A 19062-nucleotide genomic window follows, 5' to 3' on the forward strand; every position below is an offset into this window, starting at 1 on the left:
AGCAGTGAGTCTGAAAGGAGAAGTGGAGGAGAATAAGGAAGATGCAAGCTGGGAAATGGAAAGAAGAGAGAGGGTTCCTCAAAGACAGAAGGTTCAGCAGGGGGCACCCCCGGTATACTGCCCTCTCCTCAGCTCTCTTGCTGGTGATTCTTGTTGTTCCAAGTGGAAATATCGAGTTTTCAGCCCGAGATTGGCATCAAGAGTGCTGTTAAAGCCCCAGTCAACATCCCCGTCTCCTGGGCCTGGTCCTGTCACCCGAGCTTTGAGACTGCTAGTCTGCCCTTCTCTGTCCTGCCAAGCAGCTGCTCACGTTGGTTCCACTGTGCCAGGAGCTCAGAAAGAAGAAACCAAACTCCTGGGCAAGAACACATTTGCATAGAGCTGGCCCCATTTGCTGGAGGGGGCATCACTGGCAGGGCCCTCCACGAGGCAATTTCAGCCAGCCTCTCGCGTCAGTCCAGGTGCCCCTGAACCTAGCCTTGCTGACAAGGAAGAAGACCACCACTCCCTCACCTGATTCACTCATCCTGCATGTCCTAGACTTTACCTGTTATCTAACCTCAGTTCCTTATTTATCACTGAGCTCGAACTGAGGCAGCAGAAAAAAAGTTTTCCTAGGCACCAGGACACAAAACCATAGACAAGATTCTAGCTTTTGGCCTGGCACGGTGGCTCACACCTGTAATCCCAGCACTCTGGGAGGCTGAGGCATGCGGATCGCTTGAACCCAGGAGATGGAGATCAGTCTGGGCAACATGGCGAAACCCTGTCTCTACAAAAAATACAAAATTAGATGGGTGTAGTGGTATGTGCATGTGGTCCCAGCCATCCTGGAGGTTGAGGCAGGAGGATCGCCTGAGCCTGGGAGCTCAAGGCTGCAGTGAGCCATGATTGTGCCACTGCACTCCAGTCTGGACAACAGAGTGAGACCCTTTCTGAAAAAAAAAAAAAAAAAAAAGGAACTGTGGTGCAAAATAGAAAAAGAGCTTAGAAAGAGCCTACTGTGGCATGTCGCTTGGAGAACAGGGAACAGGTGATACTTTTGGGAGAAAATAAAAGGTTCACTTCCTCCAGCAGACACAGCTCTGAGCCGGGTGCAGGAATTGGCAAGCTGAATGCAGTTCAGTCCTCAACTTGCCCCATCAGCAGATGCCTTTGTGGCAGCCCTGAGATCAGCCAATCTGGGGAGGCTTCCCTGGGCAAGATCATGAGACAGCTTGTGCAAAATCAGGCAAGGGGAAGAGGAAGCATGATGGGGAAGACAGGAGACAGTTGAGGATATGAGTGTAGTGGATTAGGGAGGCCAATCTTGTTGATTATAAAAATTTGTATAAATTCAAGGGGAATGGGGTTCTAGAAAACTCAGAGCAAAGATATGGTTGAAGGAGTAGATGTGGCAAATGACTGAAGCTGAAGATTAGAGTGAAATGGGGAGAAGCAGAGCACAGCTCCAGGTCAGACGGAGCCCCGGCTGGGTTCTTGAGGCTGAGGAGCTTGCTGCCTTTCTGGCTACTTTCAGCAGAGCAGGAGGATCAGAAGCCTTCTCACATAGAGTTCTATCTTGCTTTATAGGACTGGGTAGAGACAGGCTAAGATTTAAAAGTTATATGACAATTAGAGGTGGTACAGAATTAGCCCTTACTTTACAGGTAGGAATAGGTCCCAAGAAAACAGTCAGGACTAAGACTCAGGCCACCCGACTCGAGGTTCCTCGTATTTCTTTATTCCCAGTTGCCTCCCTCCTATCACAGTGCATTGGATGTTAATGGAATTTCTATCAATTGGACCCAACTGAAAAGGTACTAGAAGTCCCTAGTTAAATACATTCATTTTTTTCTTTTTTCCTTTTTTTTTCTTTTTGAGACAGAGTTCTGCTCTGTCCTCAGGCTGGAGTGCAGTGGCGCAATCTCAGCTCACTGTAACCTCCACTGCCTGGATTCAAGTGATTCTCTTGCCTCACCCTCCTGAGTAGCTGAGATTACAGGCACACACCCCCATGCCTGGCTTTTTTTTTTTTTTTTTTTTCTGTATTTTCAGTAGAGATGGGGTTTCACCATGTTGGCCAGGCTGATCTTGAACTCCTGATTTTAGGTGATCCACCCACCTTGGCCTCCCAAAGTGCTGGGATTACAGGTATAAGCCACGATGCCTGGCCATGTTTTTCTTTTTTAAAAGAAAGAACTCTTTAGTAGGTAACTAAGTATTCCCCAACTTATGTCTTATAAATGTGGGTTTGTGTATATTGCATTTATTTAAAGGGGGTGATCTACTGACGTAATGATTCATTAGTGACTAGGGGAATATAGCTCAGTCCTTCTCTTGGATTTCTCCTCTGCAGCCTGAGTCATTCAGCTACGAGTTGCTCCACTACTAATGGAATTTGTTCAGCACTGTGGGATGTGAGCACCAAAATGCCACTTGGAATCCTGAATCCGGTGGTGAGCCATGTCAGTCTCTGTTCTTTTCAGACTTGTTAAATACTGACTATTCTGAGTCTCTATCATGCCTCCCAACCCAAAGCTTTCCTGATTCCCTCTGTCCACATCTGCTTTGCCAAGCACAAGCCCCTCAGACTGCTGCCCACTTGTGGATTCTCTTTCCAAAACAGGTGACACACCCCAACTCTCCTCCTCCTCTGCTCTGAGGTAGCCTCTGCCCCGTTGTAAATGAAGTAAAAGTAGAGATGAGGCCAAAGCTGGAAGCAGTGAGTCTGAAAGGAGAAGTGGAGGAGAATAAGGAAGATGCAAGCTGGGAAATGGAAAGAAGAGAGAGGGTTCCTCAAAGACAGAAGGTTCCTCTGTCATGTTTCACGGTGGACACTGGACATTGTAACTCTGGGGAATTTTTCATACCAACATGTACTCAGGGGTCATAGCCTCTGGTTGGCAAGATTGTGTTTAAACCATGCAAATTCCCTCTGGCATTATTCTGAGACAAGCTTTGGGGTCAAATATATGTGGATTCAAATGCCAAAACTAACACTTTCCAGCTATGTTACCAGAGGCAAACCACTTAACTCCTGAGAATTTGTTTCCTCATCTCCTGATCTATCTGACACAGTAAACACTCACAAATATTAATGTCCTATGCCCCTTATTACCAATTCCCTACTGGGCTCCTAGAGACTGTTCTAGGACTTCTCTTTTGCAAACAAATTTAAAAATGAAAACCTGACATTTGATATGTACAAAAGAATATAGATGGTGGATATATGTCTATATGTTATAAAGCATAATTTAAGAACAAAAACTCAATTTAAATCACTCTTTTAAAGTCAGAACATTACAGTGCTGTTGAAGCTACCTGTGTACTTTTCCACAAGCTCCCACCCCTGCTGCTCAAGGACTTATAAAGTCTTTCTAACTGCCCAGTCCCACCCCACTCTATCCTCACTGTGATTGTTAGTAGATGACACTTCTGCAGATCACTTGTAGTTTTTTAGTCTGATTGACCAGAAGTAACACAGAATTAAGGAAGTCATGAGCACTTCCAGCCTTGGAGAGGAAGATGCCGAGTTCAGTTTGGGGGCCTGCCACGTTTTTTATCTTTTTTTTTTCTAGGTCTTCTGTGGTGAAGACCTCCTTTACTGTGACCTGTAAGCAAGAGGCACCTGTTTGGGGTTTTAAAACAAGGGCACAGGGACCGACGTGATGAAAACATGTTGCCTCTTCCTTTGAGACTGGAGAGAAAGGTGAAGGATGGGTCAGGTCCTGGGCTGTACTGATCTTTCTGATCCTGGTAGTGGTCATATGAATGAAAAAGGACATTGCAAACAGATGAAAGAAAGGGAGACTTGACAGCATTTGTTGGCTTAATTGACATGTCCAGGAATGGGCCCAAGGCAAGCGTGAAGAGTAAAGGTCACTTATTCTAATCGACCAGGAGTAACACAGAACTAAGGAAGTCACCGAGCACTTCCACCTTTGGGGAGGAAGTTACTGAGTTCAGTTTGGGGCCCGTCAAGTCAGGATGGAAATTCCCTGCAAGCAACTAGAAATATGGAGCTCCAAAGAGAGTGTAGGATTGAAGACAGAGATTTGGGCTTCACTCAGGGACAATAGTTGGAGCTATGTAAATGACAAAGGATCAAGGGGCAAGACACAGAAAGAGAACATAAGGCTGAACCTTGAGTATTAAAAGAAGTCGCTGTAGCTTTGGATGTGTAGGGGCAGTGGAAGAAGATGAGGCTGGAATGGCACCAGGTCCAGGTTATAATAGGCCTTCTCTTCTAGGGTAAGGAACTTGGACTTTACTTATAGATAGTTGACAGTTGCTGAAGGTTTTAAAACTTGAAAGTGATATGGTCAGATGTGTGTTTCAGAGAGATGTATTTTACTGGTGCTTAATTACTTTTAAATAAAGAAATTCATAATCCAAAGACTTATTAGAGTGGAGGAAGACTGGAGGTAGGAAAACTAGTTAGAAGGCTGCTGCAGTAGCCCTGGTGTATTAGGCCGTTCTTGAGTTGCTATAAAGAAATACCCGAGACAGCACATGGTGGCTCAAGCCTGTAATCCCAGCATTTTGGGAGGCTGAGGTGGGAGGATTGCTTGAGCTCACAAGTTCAAGACCATCCTCATCAACATAGCGATTTTTCGTCTCTACTAAAAATTAAAAAAAAAAAAATAGCTGGGTGTAATGGTGAACACCTGTAGTTCCAGCTATATTTGAGGTTGAGGCAGGAAGGCTGCTTGAGCACAGGAGTTCAGGGTTGCAGTGAGCTGTGATCACACCACTGCACTCCAGCCCGGGGGACAGAGTGAAACCTTGTCTCAAAAAAAAAAAAAAAAAAAAGATTAAAAATTAAAACAACAACAACAACAACAAAAACAACAGACACTGGGTAATTTATAAAGAAAAGAGGTTTAATTGGCTCACAGTTCTGCAGGCTTTACGGGAAGCATGGTGCTGACATCTGCTCAGCTTCTCGGGAGACCTCAGGAAGCTTTTACGGTGGAAGGCAAAGCAGGAGCAGGCACATCACATGGCAAGAGCAGGAGCAAGAGAGAGTTGATGGTGAGGGGTGTTGCCACATACTTTTTTTTGAGACGGAGTCTCACTCTGTCACCCAGGCTGGAGTGCAGTGACCGGATCTCAGCTCACTGCAAACTCTGCCTCCCGGGTTTACGCCATTCTCCTGCCTCAGCCTCCTGAGTAGCTGGGACTACAGGCGCCCGCCACCTCGCCCTGCTAGTTGTTTGTATTTTTTAGTAGAGACAGGGTTTCACCGTGTTAGCCAGGATGGTCTCGATCTCCTGACCTCGTGATCCGCCCATCTCAGCCTCCCAAAGTGCTGGGATTACAGGCTTCAGCCACCGCGCCCAGCCTGCCACATACTTTTAAACGACCAGATCTCACGAGAACTCACTATCATAAAGATAGCACCAAGCTGTTGAGGGACCTGCCCCCAAGATCAAAACAGCTCCCACCAGGCTCATGTCCAGCATTGGGGATTACAATCCAGCATGAAATTTGAGCAGGATCAAAGATGCAAACTTATTACCTGGTGAGAGGTAATGGTGTCTTAGACTACAGCAATGGTAATGGAATAGAGAGGAAGGGGACAATATTGAGGCTATTTAGAACACAGATGCATTGATTCAATAAGGGAGATGAGGTGAGGAAGATTGAAGAATCTAGGATGGCTGCCATGTTTCTGGTTGGGTGATGATAGTGTATCTACCACGGTAGAGAATAAATGAAGAGGATCACTCTTGTGAGCAAGGTGACATGTTCTACTTTAAATATGTTGAGTTTGAAATGGATAGCTGGGTGGGCTGGGCATATTGACACGTGGGTGGTAGCTGAAGCTAAATGCATGGATAACATTTTTGGAAAAATAATAAGTGCACAATAAATGTCTGTTAATGATTCCATAAATCATTACGGTCCCCTTGCTTTCTCTTCTCTGGTGTTCTTCATGTTTATTTTGGAGTTCCACCAGAGCCTCCAAGCCAAGCTTGTCCAACCCTCAGCCTGTGGGCTGCATGCAGCCCAGGATGGCTTTGAATGAGGCCCAACACAAATTTGTAAACTTTCTTAAAACATTATGAGGGTTCTTTTTGTGATTTTTTTTAAAGCTCATCAGCTACTGTTAGTGTTAGTGTATTTTATGTGTGGCCCAAGACAATTCTTCTTCCAGTGTGGCCCAGGGAAGCCAAAAGATTGGACACCCCTGCCTAAGTCCTCTCTGTCTTTGAATGTCAAGACTGTGGCCCCCTTAAGGATCTTTTGGATGTCCTATTTTTGGTAACTTAAAGTTCTTATATAAGTCTTGCAAGCTGGCCCTCAGACCATCTCACCACAGCCCCTCATCCACATTGACTTAGGAAGAGAGGGCATTGGGAGTGTGAAAAAGAAAAACTGGAAGACTGTTTCTTTTTTCTTTTTTTGTTTGTTTTTTTGTTTCGTTTTGTTTTGTTTTTGGAGATAGAGTCTTGCTCTGTCCCCCAGGCTGGAGTGCAGTGGTATGTTCTCGGCTCACTGCAACCTCTGCCTCCCAGGTTCAAGTGATTCACATGCCTCAATCTCCCAAGTAGCTGGGATTATAGGCACGCACCACCATGCCTGGCTAATTTTTGTATTTTTACTAGAGATGGGGTTTTGCCATGTTGGCCAGGCTGGTCTCAAACTCCTGACCTCAGGTGATCCACCTGTCTCGGCCTCCTAAAGTGCTGGGATTACAGGCATGAGCCACTGTGCCTGGCCTGTTTCTAGTACATTGTCTGGTTTCTATTTCTCTCCTCTCTGTGAATAGAGTTCTCAAAAGTGTAACCTATACTTGCTGACAGTTTCTCACTTTCTAGTGGTAACTTGTAATCTGGTTCCCACCTTGCTCACTCTTCTGAAATTGCTCTCAAATGTCACTAGAGACTTTGTCAATGCCAAGCCCAATGCCTCTTCTCTGTACCTGTTGGCACTGTTAGAACCTCCTCCTTAACAGTTTCTCCTTCCTTGGATCCATGACATCTCACTTTCTTTGTCTCCTTCCTGCCTGTCTGGTGGATTCTCTTTCACTCTTTGGGGGTCCTTCTTCTTCCCATCCCCTAAACATAGGTATTCCTCACTCTCTGTGCCAGGCTCTCATTTCTCTGTGCAGTATTTGTTGGGAGCTACCCTGTTCTCATGGCTTCAACTCACCCTGCCCTGGCAGCAGTGACCTCCTTTCTCTCCCTGGTTCTGACCTCTCTCCAGGACTTCCAGCTCTGAACTCATCACTTCCTCTTTCCCCACCTCAATCTCCTCACCAGGTGTGATCCACCCCGCAGGTTCCCCTATGCCCATGAATGACCTCGCAGTTCTGATCACTTGACTTGAGACTCTAGTATGATCTCTGCAGCTTCCCTCTTTTGCTCATCATGTCAAGTTGGCTTCAAAGGTTTTTCATTTTCTTTTGGTTTTTCTGTACTCCAATTCATTTTCTGTGTTCCACTTTTCACCACTGCCACGCCGACTTGGGCTCTCATATCTTCATGCTTATATTATTGCAATTGTTTTCTATCTAGTCTACTTGCCTACTATAACCCCTTGGTTCAAACTATTTTGTCACCTCCAGATTAATTTTCCTAAAATTCCATAGCTTTCTCCTACCCCGTCCTTCCCAAGAACCTTCAATTGCTCTCCATTGCCTACAGAAACTCTGGCCTGACCACAAATCAGCACAACTCTGTGTTTTTTCCAGGTGCTCCCCTAACACAAACACTGCCTATGGTGCCTAACCTTTAGTCCAGTCCTTCCAGCTTCTCCAATGAGGCTACTTGAATGGATATTTACTTATCTTATGACTGTTAGCGGTTAAACTAAGCTACATTCCTAGTTTCTTTCCTTTTTTACCTGAATTTATAGCAAGTCAGTATGGTAACACTGGTTATTGATTAGCAGTTAAATGCTTATGATGATCAGGAATGAGGAAATAATTATATTCTTCTTTAATAAATGCTGGGGGTGGGAGTGAATTAAAACCTCTCAAAACATAGATTCAGGAAATTAAAGAAGTCTTTGGTGATGAAAAGGTTGAGAACCATCACCCTGCACTCTAATCTAGTAAATGGGACAGTTTGATGCTGTTTCCCAAGTGAACTTGTATTTTCATGTCTCCCCAGGACGTTCCCTCTGCCTTAAATGGAACAGAGTCCTGGGGACCATCTCTCAGCACCTGAATCTTCTGCTTCCTTTGGGACCTTAATCAGATGTTACCTCTTTCCTCCCACATCTGCAAGGAGCCCTTTGAGTAGAATGACCTCTCCCTTTCGCAGCCTTCAGTACCTCCCGCACTTCGCTGCGGGTTCCGGCCTTATCTTTCCTTGCAGAGAAAGCCGCTGCAGGTGGGCACGGCGTGCTGTGCATCTCGCACCCAGCACCGCACCTGGGACTTAGGAAACGGTGAACAACACGGGAATTGTGCCCAAAGATACAGTCCTGTGGCCCAGGGAGCCCAGGCCTACTCCGCCCCAATCTCACTTCCAGGCGCCGCCTTCGGCGCTGCCTGCAGGGCCACTGGGCCGGTACTGAATTCATTTCCACTTCATTAACTCGGCCCCAGTCCCGCCCCCCGGCTCCAGCTCTCGTAACCCATCTCTGACACGACCGCCTCCGTTTTCTTCCTTCTCCCTTCCCCTGTCACCCTGCCAGCTCAGCTCCTATCGCATCGCGTATCGTCTCTTCATCTCTCTTTCTCGGCTGGTCTGTCTGGGTCTCTGTCTTTGGGTATTTCTCTCTGCGCCTGCAGCTGTCTGGGTCTCCGCTTCCTTGCCCCGCACGCCCCGCCCCCTGCCCAAGCCCCTCCAATCCCGGCGGCTCGAGCCTGGCGCTCCACTCTCCCATTGGTCCGTCTGGAGCCCCCCGCCCCCGCCTGCCCGGCCCCCCTCCGGGCCCCTCCATTCACACAAAGTTTGGCTCCGGCGCTGCGGAGGGAGGGGGCGGCCCGGCCCGGCCCAGCTCTGCCCCCGGCCGGCCCGACCCCGGCCCCGGCCCCTGGACAAGCCCTTATCTGATCCCAGCTCCGGGTTTAAGAGTCCTGGCCAGGACCGTCGCACAGCTCTGCTCCTTACTCCTGTCCGCCCCGTCAGTCCATCTGTCCCGCTGCCCCGCGGCCCATCCAAGGGGCCACTCCACCTCGGACCCAAGGTAAGACCCTGGCCCTGATGAAGGAGTTCTGCCGCCCCGGCCGGGTCCTGTCCCCCTAACTCTCCAGAGACATCGGGGTCCCAGCTCCTCAGTCCCTACCCTGCCTGGCCTCAGCGGTACCGTCTTGTTCCCCTGCCTCCCGCCTTGGGCAGTCCCAAACTGAGCCTCCTGGGAAGGGCTCCCCACGAGGACACTAGCCAGGCTGGTCACCTCAACCCTTTCATCTAAGGAAGGGGCTTTCCCGATGCCCCCTCCCACTGGGCAGACCACCAGTTGCATCCCCGCTCCTCTAGTTAATACAGTGACAATCACACATCACCTGGCACCCCATACACAGGCACAGCAGACAGTGCGCCCTCCTCCCCATATGGACAGGTTACTCCCATCCCCAGCCCCTCCCCCACTCCCCATACAGTGACAATCACATAGTGACACCCATGATCGCTAGTTCCTACATGGGGAGAGAAACAGATACTGGCAGCTTAGACCGGGGAGACACCAAAGCCTGGTGTGCTCCAGACCCCTGCCCACCCAATCTCTTCCTTCCATTCTGAGTGGCTCCCATTTTAAGACATCCCTCCTCATTGCCCCTCACCCTCACCCCAGCTGTTTCAGACTGAGATTTCCAGAAGGAAAGGAGCAAGGCCACTTCTGCTAGAGTGAGAAGGGCAGACTGGGTTCTATAAACTTACCCTCCAGACGGAGATGCCCCTTCCCATTCCATCCCTCCTCTCACCAGAACTAACCTGGGGCACCTGTGTTACGGAAGACATGAAGGATGGAACTTCCTGATTTGGGGGAGGAGAAAAAAGAATCCTTCTACCAGGAATGGGTAGAAGGACAACACTGGGAAAAAGTGGGGGTGGGTTCTGGTGTCTTGAGGTTTAATTCCAGTGAGTGCCCCAGGCAGGGTGAGGCAGATGGGGAAGTGGAGATGGTGAAGAAGCTGGTGCAGATTTGGACCCCAAATAGGTCAGTGCTTAAAGCCTGCTTCTGTTGCTTACCAATACAAATTCTGACTAAAGATGTTTGGCCAGTCTGCTCTTGCTGTGGTGTTTGAATTTCTTTTCTCCCCACTGGGATTGCTTTAGGCTGTCTGGGTGAGAGGGAGATAATGACAGGAGATTTAGGGCCCCCGTGTGAGAGATGGCCTTGTTTAAGGGTGCTGAGGAGGGCCTGGAGTGGTTGTCATGAAATCAGCCCCAGGAGGGGTGAGCAGCCGCCACTGAGTTCAATTTAGTTTCATCCTGAAACTCTCTCCCTAATCTCCAAGGATTTTTGAACATATTCCTGGCATGATGGTGGGTACCATCCTGTGCCAAGTGGTAGGGCTTGTACATTTCTCTGGGGGTAGACTGGGTATGGGGGACCAAGTTTGTAAGGAACCAGGCATCCTGACTCATAACTGGTTCTTCAGGGAGGAAGAAATGAGGGAGGAGGGGGACGGAAGGCATCATACCAGGGAGAGGGTCCAGGGCTGGATTGCGGAGGCAATAGGCACGGCCCAGGCAGTGCCAACTCCTTTCCCCGCTGCCTCCCCCAAGTCCTTTGGTGGTGGTGGCAAGGGAGGAAGGGAGGGAGAGTGTGTTGGGGGGTGATCTGGGCCAGTCCAGCCTCCCAAAGCCCTTGCCAACCTGGGTCCTGAAAGGAGCTGCTGTTTTCTGAGCCATCCCCCCACCCCCCACCCAGAGCCTGAGCAGCCAAGTTGTCTCAGCGGATATCAAATGGCAATGACTCCACTGATGGAGGGTGGGTGGGGAATGGGAGTGGCAGGGGTAGCAGGGTTATGGTTCCAGTCCCTCTGTGGCTCTAATGCAGAACCCCTCTGCTATCCCTTACCCTGAGGAAAAAAAAATCTGTCTCCCCCAACATCTGACCCACATCCAGTCTATGGGTGCATATGTTTGTGTGAGGGGATTAGTGATCTGCACGTTGGTATCCCCCACCTCCTCCATATGCCCCATGGAACCACATTCTAGCTCCCTCCCACCTGCATCACTGTGCATAAGCTCATTTACAGCTCCAGCTTGGTTGGCGTGAGCTACAAGGAAGTGACTGGCAGAGGACCCAGGGACCTTCCTTCCCTTGACCTTCCTGGGGACCAGAGAGGCTGGGACACTTGGATCACAGTGGGCTCAGATGAAGTCCTCTGGAGTCATTCTGTGATTGGTGGGATGGGCATTTAAAGCTGTAGTGGGTGGGTCATGCAGAAAGATCCGTTTCCTCAAAGGATACTCCTGAGCCTCCTAGTAAAATGCTTGGTTTCTGCACACAAGATGGAAAGATAGGCCGAGTCTCCTGCCATTGGTCAGGAGGAAAAGAGACACTGGGCAATGGAGTCCCTAAACTTTCCTGCCACAGGTTATTTAGGACGGAAGAAGAAAACCTCCACTCTCCCTCCCTTCCTCGGCCTAGATTCTTCTCTTGCCTGACTGGGCAGTGCGACTGTCCAGGCTGAGGCCAAACTGTCCAGGATAGCAGTGGGGCCCTGGAAGGGGGCAGAGAAGGAATCAGCCAAGGCACATCATTGAGAAGAAACTACAGAAAGATTGGAGAGGAAAGGGAGATTTAAAATCTAAGTGTTCTAGCACCCAATGATGGGTGGTTGGCTGGGCAGCTCCTGGGAATGAGAGTTTGCCATGTCACCTCAGACTCTGGCAGGCTGAGTTCAATGCTTTTCTTCCCTCTTCTGAGTTTAGCCTACATGTTTGCCACCATTCTCTATGGAGAGAGTGCATCTGGTGGCCCCTCTTCCTCCCCTCCCCCATCAGAACCTTGAAAGGGCAAAGAGAAAGGGATTGTGGGAAATGCCCTCCCGTGGGTGTCTGCCAGCTTGGAGCCTGGATTTGAGGTAGTGGGGGAAGGGAGGGACTGGCTCTGGAATGTGAGAGAGAAGTAAGAACAGAACTTTGTGGCATGAAGAAGGAGGTTGGAGAAGCAGGAGCTAGAGGGGACTGAATCAGACCTCCAGCCTCCAACAAGGTGCAGCACAGAAAGAGCATACGTGGCCATTGTGCAACTTTTCCGATGGCAGAAGACCTGGGGAAAGGATTGTGGCTGTAGCTGGAAGGACTTAGGTTAGATCTCAGGAAGCACATCCCAGAAAAGGAAAGACATTTGAAATGGAGACTGGGAAGGAAAGAGAGACCACTTTCTGGACCAAAAAACCAAACCAAACCAAAACAAAACCCACCAACTAAATCCCCAAACAAAGAAGCCCATCCTTAAAGCTTCCAAGAGGAGTGATGGAGCTCAGAGCACAGGGATTATTGTGACAACTGTCAGGGGCCTCTCCTGGGTGACTGTTGCACCTCTCTCTTGCTGTTCCATGGTTACTTTCCGCTCTGAGAGACAGCAGGCACTATGGTTAAGAGCACAGCCTTGGAGTCCGACTTTGTGGGATTCAGTCCTAGTTTACCACTTGGTAGCTAAAGAAGTCTCATCCTCACAATAGGGCTCATAACTGCTGTGAGGATGCACAGTGACTTATAAAGGGCTTGGAACGGTCCTTAGTCTGTAAAAAGCAGAGTTGTGGGCCATTACGTTTCTCCCACCACTCTAACGTTTTCTACTCTGTCATCTTTCCTGGTTCCTAGGCTTTGTCCCAGCCCTTCATTGTGGGTTTGGTTTTGTTTTGAGATTCTGTCCTAGGTTTTTTCTTCCCACCCTTCTGGAGTTTGAAAAGGTAGAAGAAGTATCAAGTAGTTTCAGATGAAGTTCCTCCCTTGATTCCAATAGGCTGGGCCTTGCTTGAGGTGGGGTCTCCACACCGACAGCCCCTGTTTTCCACAAGTTTTTGCCAAGCAGATGTCCTGTCTTCAGATTCAATAAATGAGAACTGAGCTGTTGAGCTTTCACCAAATAGTCTCTTTTCCCATTCTCAGCAACTTCTCTTTCAGTCAAAGACTTCTGTCGGTCAAAGACAACCCCCACATCTCATTCCTACTCCCATGGCCCTGCCTATCACTCTTTTCTTCTTCATCCTGCCTCTCCCTCTCCCAGCCCAGGTTTGCCCCCACAACTTCTCTCAGATTTATATGCCCTCCTCTTCTTGTGTCTCCTGATTGGCCTGTTCATCCCATCAGCCTGGATGCCCACAGCAGCCTCCTTAATGACCTCTCTGACTCCAGCCCCCTCTCTCCTCAATTCCTTCCCTGTACCCTACAACGAAATTATCACTGGAATTATCATTATGAAGCATCAGTTTTATCTTGTCTTTTCCCTACCCAGACACATCCATTGGCATTGGATAAAAATTTCCCAATCACGGTCTTCAAGAGACTTTATGTCTTTCTCCCATCCCCTCCAGCCCCACATCTTGTGAACTGCACTCTTCAGACCCTGTTCCTGGGAAGCATATCCCAGGCAGTCTCTGAGCCACGCTCGTCCCCGCACTCTGGGCCCTCACAAAGGCCATTCCAAGTCTCACCCCTCCCGCAGACCTCTATTTTCCTGTTTCCCTCTCTGCTCTGCCATCTTGCTTGTCACTTGCATCTGCGACTCGGCCCAGGGTTCCCCATGCATGGCGATGTTGGAAGAGACATCTTGTCTCCCTCATTAGCCGGGGGTTTCCTCTAGGGTAGGGTCTGTGTCTCTGTCAGATTGGCAAAAGCATCTCTTCTCTCTCTGGACCCTCTGGCACCCAGCAAAGGGCCTGGCTTCTAAGACACAAAGTAGCTACTGTCCAGTTTGACTCTAGGTAGGACACATTTCTGATTGCTTATTCTTGGGGGAGGAGCCTGACTTTGGAGGGTGATGTGAGCATCCTGCAGCAGGTTGTGTATAGGATCCTACTATCTAATTCTATAGGAGACCTCAAGAGAAACCCCTCTCCTACCAATGACCCCATCCTGTAGACAAGGCTTCACCCTAAGATTACAAGCCTTAGAACACCCAATTTATAGTCTTCTAAGCATTGTTGCTCCACCCACCCCCCCCACACAAATGCAGGTCTGTAGGCCCCAGAGAGCCTTTCTCCCCTCGCCAGGGCGCTCTGACTCCAGCCCGATGCTGGGCTTGTCAGCAGCAGCGACTGGAGTGAAAAAGGGGGATAAAGGTTCAGAGTCTAGTCTGAGGCAGCCCCATTGTCCTGAGCATGCCTCTGAGCAGGGGCTTGCAAGGTGGGAGACACGTGGGGTCACCTCCCAAGTGGGGTATAGGTCTGACCTCTTAGTGTGGCATTCTCCCTGGACCAGCCTCCTCAGTTCCACCTCTGATCCCAGTTCCAACTGGTAGAGCCAGGCACACTCCTTCTCCACATGTCTAAACCTCCTGGTTGACCCTGTGATAAAAAAGATATGGGCAACTGGTAAGAGGGGAGGGTGAGTGTGTTAAAGTCTAGAGCACTGGTTCTTAAACTTTTTGACTTCAGGACCACTTTACATTCTAAAAAATTACTGAAGACTCCAAAGAGCTTTGGTTTGTGTGAGTTCTATTTATGAATATGTACTATATTAGAAATGAACACTGGGACACATGAAATAATTATTAACTATTGCATGTTAACAAAATGATGTATTTTTAATGAAAAACAGCTGTATTTTCCAAAGTAAACACACGAAAAATTAATAAGAAGAGTGACATTGTCTTATATTTTCACAAATCTTTTTAAATGTTTGGCTTAATCAAAGACAGTTGGTTTCTCATCTGCTTCTGCATTTAGTATGTTGCAATAGCATATGTCATGTAGCTTCTGGAAAACTCTGCTGAACACTATGAAATAATGAAAGTGAAAAGGGCAAATACTGTATTGTTAGCGTTATTACGAAGACAGGTTTGACTTTGTAGAGCCTCCAGAAGGGTCTCAGGAACCCTCAGGAACCCTCCAAAAGGGTCCAGGGAGCATACTTTGAGAACTGCTAGTCTAGAGGAACCTCAGAAGACAGTTTCAAAAACCTGGGCCAATTTGAATGTCCTGGCTGATTTCCTTCAGCTGCCATGGTCTTTTGAATGTTCTCACTAGGGAGGTATTATGGGGTAGTGGTTCATCATGTAAGTTCTACCTCTGTTCTACTACTCACCAGCTACGTGGCCTTGGGCAAATTATTAATATCTCTGTGCTTCAGTTTTCTCATCTGTAAAATGGGGCTTTAAAAAGCACCCACTTTTAGAGTTGCTGAGAATTAAATGACCTAATAGGAAAGGGCTCAGTGTAGTGCTCAATGATGTGAGATGTCATTACATTCCGGAGTCTTGCCCCTGAATCCACTGCGCATTGTCCTGAAGACAGGGAGCTGCAGAGGAGATCCATCCAATGCTACACAGACGAGCTCAGCCCAGAGAGCGAAAGTGACTTGTGCAAGTTCCCAGAGAGGGTGGACAGGGTTGCTGGACCCTGAACCCAGGAGTTCTAAGGCCTAGCTCTATCTCTGCTCTCCCCGCCAGAATTTTTTTGTGGAGAGTGGAGGAGTAGGGTCCTGAGACGGGGAAGGAAGCAGACCTTACCTTTCTTTTCCCAGCAATCTCAGGTGAGCCCAGGACCAGGGCAGTACAGTGGGAAGCCTTGAGGGCAGATAGCAGGGAGAACTTCCGACACTGACAGCAACTGAAAAGAGGAGAAAGAAAGCCAGGAAGACATTCTCAAGCCCAGAGATTGTTTTGACTTTCCTTGTGGGGAGCAGTTCTGCAAAGTGCCCCTGGCCTTCTCTTCCTGGGGCTCGTAGGAAGTCTGTGATTGGGCGACCCTGCTTTTCATGAGGTGCTCAGTTCCGCTCACTGCCCTCCTCTCAGCTGTCCCACCACCCAAGGCCCAGGAGCCTCTCCCCAGATTGCACCTTGTGGCCCTGCCCTTTGTGCTGAGGCCCCACAAATCACAACATGGTGCCTTGAAAAGGGCAGTTGGTGGTGCTAAGGGCATTAATGAGGATGGGGTGCCTGCTGGGGTTCCCTGGGCAGGAGAAGGGAAGCCTCTCCCCACAGACTACAGAACAGGAGGAGGCAGATGGGGAGATAGACACATACTGGGAAGAGCTAGTCCTGGCTCATTGATCCTTCAACCAAATTGCCCTGAGCTGGGCTTCCAGCACCACCTTCATTAGTTCAGGCTAAATTCCCTGGAAGAGCACAGGTGGGAGGCGACTCTTGTCCCTAACCCCTGCTTCCCCTGTAGTAGCTTCTTCAGCCTCCAGAACCACAGCAGATGGAGATCTCAAAGAAGGTGGCACCCCAAGTAAGTAGAACCCCAAAGATCCCAAACCCTGAGCACATGCCCTTTCTGCTGGGGTTGGAGAACTTGCTATGTATTACTCCGTTTTTCTTCTCCTGCCCACACAATTCCTTTGCATAGATGGTAAAACTGAGGCAAAACGTGGGAGGACTCAGACTGCCCACCCACTTCTTTCTAGAGCCCAGCCTGGGACCAAGGGGCCTGGCATCCCGCAGCCCCTCCCCCTCCACTCCTACCAGTCCCTGTGGCTTTTTCCATTTGGAAAGTCCTTTCTGGCGAGTGGCAGGTTTGGAGGCCCTAGTCTAGTCTCCTCCCCTGTCTCCTGGGCAGTGCCCCCAGGGGAGCCCCTGTGGGCCAAGATCGCCTCAGTCTCAGTTCTGGGCCCCCCTCACCCTCTACCAGCAGTCCCCCGGCTCCCGCCCCTGGGCTGTGGGACAGGGAGAGGGCTGAGGGGCTGGCTCTGCATACTAATGTCCTGCCCATTGTCAAAGCCCCTTTGTGCCAGGGAGCTCCATTGAGGCGGCTCCGGGGCGGGCACAATGGGGGCTCTGTCCCCTAGTTCCCCCAAACAGTCACCTGCTTTCAGAGCCTCCCCCACCACCCCCCCTTTGCCCCAGTGTCCGGAGGGCCCAGAGAGCACGGGGGAGTGGGCCCTGGGCCAGGGGGGATGGGCAGGAGGCAACCCCCCCACTCTCTGGGCAGGCTGGGGAGATGGGCATTTGACAGGGCAGGCTGCAGAGGGCACACAGAGGGGAGAGGCCCTAGGCTCACAGGGGCAGGGGCAGTCTGTGGGGGAGTTGGAATGCAGGTTCTGTGAGGCCTGAGAAGGGGAAGGGGCGCTCAGAGCCTGCCCACTCCTTGGTTCCATATGCCCAGCCTGGGCCTGTGGCTGCCACCTCTCCTCCTCCCACCACAGGACTCCCCGAGGCTCATATATGCAGAGACACACAGGCATACACTCATCTATGCGGCCCCACACACGGCTCCCAACACACACCCAAACGGATGTGCCCAGACACAACACGCTGAGCCCAGCACACAGACCGCACGTCCACACCACCACCCCCTGGCATATGCACCTGCACACCCACCCTCCCGCCACCCCACCCCCTTCCCTTTTGCACCCCTCCACGGCCGCAGGCATCTCAGCACCGTGTCCCTCCCCCCCATGCCCCTGCTGCCCTCTGCTGCTCTGACACAGGTTATAACAAGTTTGCACTTGTTGTGACCTTAAGAATGTGGCCCTGGGGCTGAAAATGTCCTGCTGCCCCAGACCGCACCTGCTTATACGTTAACCATGGACACAGCCTCTGCTGCACTCTAAGCATGGCTCCCATTCCTGCTCCAACCATGGAGACAGTTAGGTGGGCAGGCCCCCTACCCCAGAGCTGAGTCTAGTACCCTGGACTGAGCTCTATGTGAATAACGAAAGCCCCACCTGGCCTCGCTGGCACAGGTCCAGTGTGTCTGTCTTTGCCTTTGCCCAGGGCACATAGGTATTTCCTAGCCCTTCCTGGCCCTCGGAGGTAGACGGAACAGTTATCATTTTCCCAGAAAGGCTCTGAGAGGTGAGATGAGGTTTCCAGGCAGTTGGTGGCAAGGCTGGGACTAGAATGGAGGTCTCTCGCCTCTAGCTTTTTTGTGTTTTTTTCCCCCAACTATTTGTCTCTTGGTTTTGCTTAGATGACCCCACCCCCAACCCTATCTACAGTTCCAACTGAGTTTTCTTTTAGCCACCTTTTTTGGGAAGGAGTGGGGGCATGGTGAGGGGAAGGGGTGGGGAGAACGGGTCTAGGAGCCTTAAGTGGGCTTCTGGGTCTAGAAAGAACCTCCGAAAGTCACCTTGACCCTTGCACTACCCCTAGGCAGAGTGAGCCTACCTCCTTTCACTTCCCACCCTCCTACCGGCCCCACTTCTGCTACGAACTCTGGATCACTGGAAAGTAACACCACAGCCTTCTTAGCTAGGGTTTGGAGTTGGGGATTTCTATCAATCATAAGTCCTTCATGCTGCCTAGCACTGGCCTCCCCAGTTGTTACCCTATGTCTGCATGAGAATCTGTAGGCTGTATATATGGCCCGCCTGCTATTCTGGTCCACAGCATCTTCTAGCAGTTGGGACCAGATGCCCTAAAAAGGGAAGACAGGAAGGCCCATTGGGATCCCAGAGACTTGAGGGCTGACTGCACAGTGGTGTGCTGGGGCCTGGGAGGGTGGATGGGGTCATGGTTGCAGAAACTCTGTTAGATAGAGAAGTAAGCTGATATTGGTTTGGTCATCAGCAAATATTATTGAGTGCTAATCTCCATGATGTTTCCTCACATCACAATTGTATGGGAGAACCTCAGGGCCCTTCTATCCTTCTCCCTTCCCCTCATCTAGAATGCTTCCCCTCTGGCTACTGGATTCTCCTTAAGCTGCCTCATCCATCTTCCTTTGTGCAGGAACACGCCTCCCCCAGCCCTTATACTCTGGCGTGATTCTTTTGCCTCCAAATGTTTCCTACTGGAGAAAGAGAACTTCCTAATGTATAACTTCAACTTTCCCTGCTGTGCTCGGGCAGTTAGTTACTATACGAGACAGAGGACAGTGAGACATTCATCTCTGAATCTAGTTCTGTATCTAGTCAGCGTCCTCATGCCATCCCTATGCCATCCTCCTTCTTAAGGGAGGAATGTGAATAAGGAATAAGTAAAAAGTTGAAAGATTGCCTCCCAGAGTGGTGGTGAGCTCCCTAGACTTCTCTGAGTGAGGGTCAGAGGCTGCTCTTC

The 19062-nt window shown here is 49.9% G+C and overlaps 1 protein-coding gene across 1 annotated transcript in view; it reads left to right on the plus strand.

The window, feature by feature from the left end:
- The first annotated feature begins 8670 nt into the window (after positions 1–8670).
- KCNJ10 (potassium channel, inwardly rectifying subfamily J, member 10) overlaps positions 8671–19062 on the plus strand; it is a 31496-nt gene continuing 21104 nt past the window's right edge. Inside the window, exon 1 of the mRNA XM_011970404.1 lies at positions 8671–9126. The gene's annotated coding sequence lies outside the window, so the exon portion shown is untranslated. The remainder of the gene's footprint in view (positions 9127–19062) is intronic.

Source organism: Mandrillus leucophaeus, unplaced genomic scaffold (genome assembly GCF_000951045.1).
Source record: "Mandrillus leucophaeus isolate KB7577 unplaced genomic scaffold, Mleu.le_1.0 Scaffold947, whole genome shotgun sequence".
In the NCBI taxonomy this organism is placed as follows: domain Eukaryota; kingdom Metazoa; phylum Chordata; class Mammalia; order Primates; family Cercopithecidae; genus Mandrillus; species Mandrillus leucophaeus.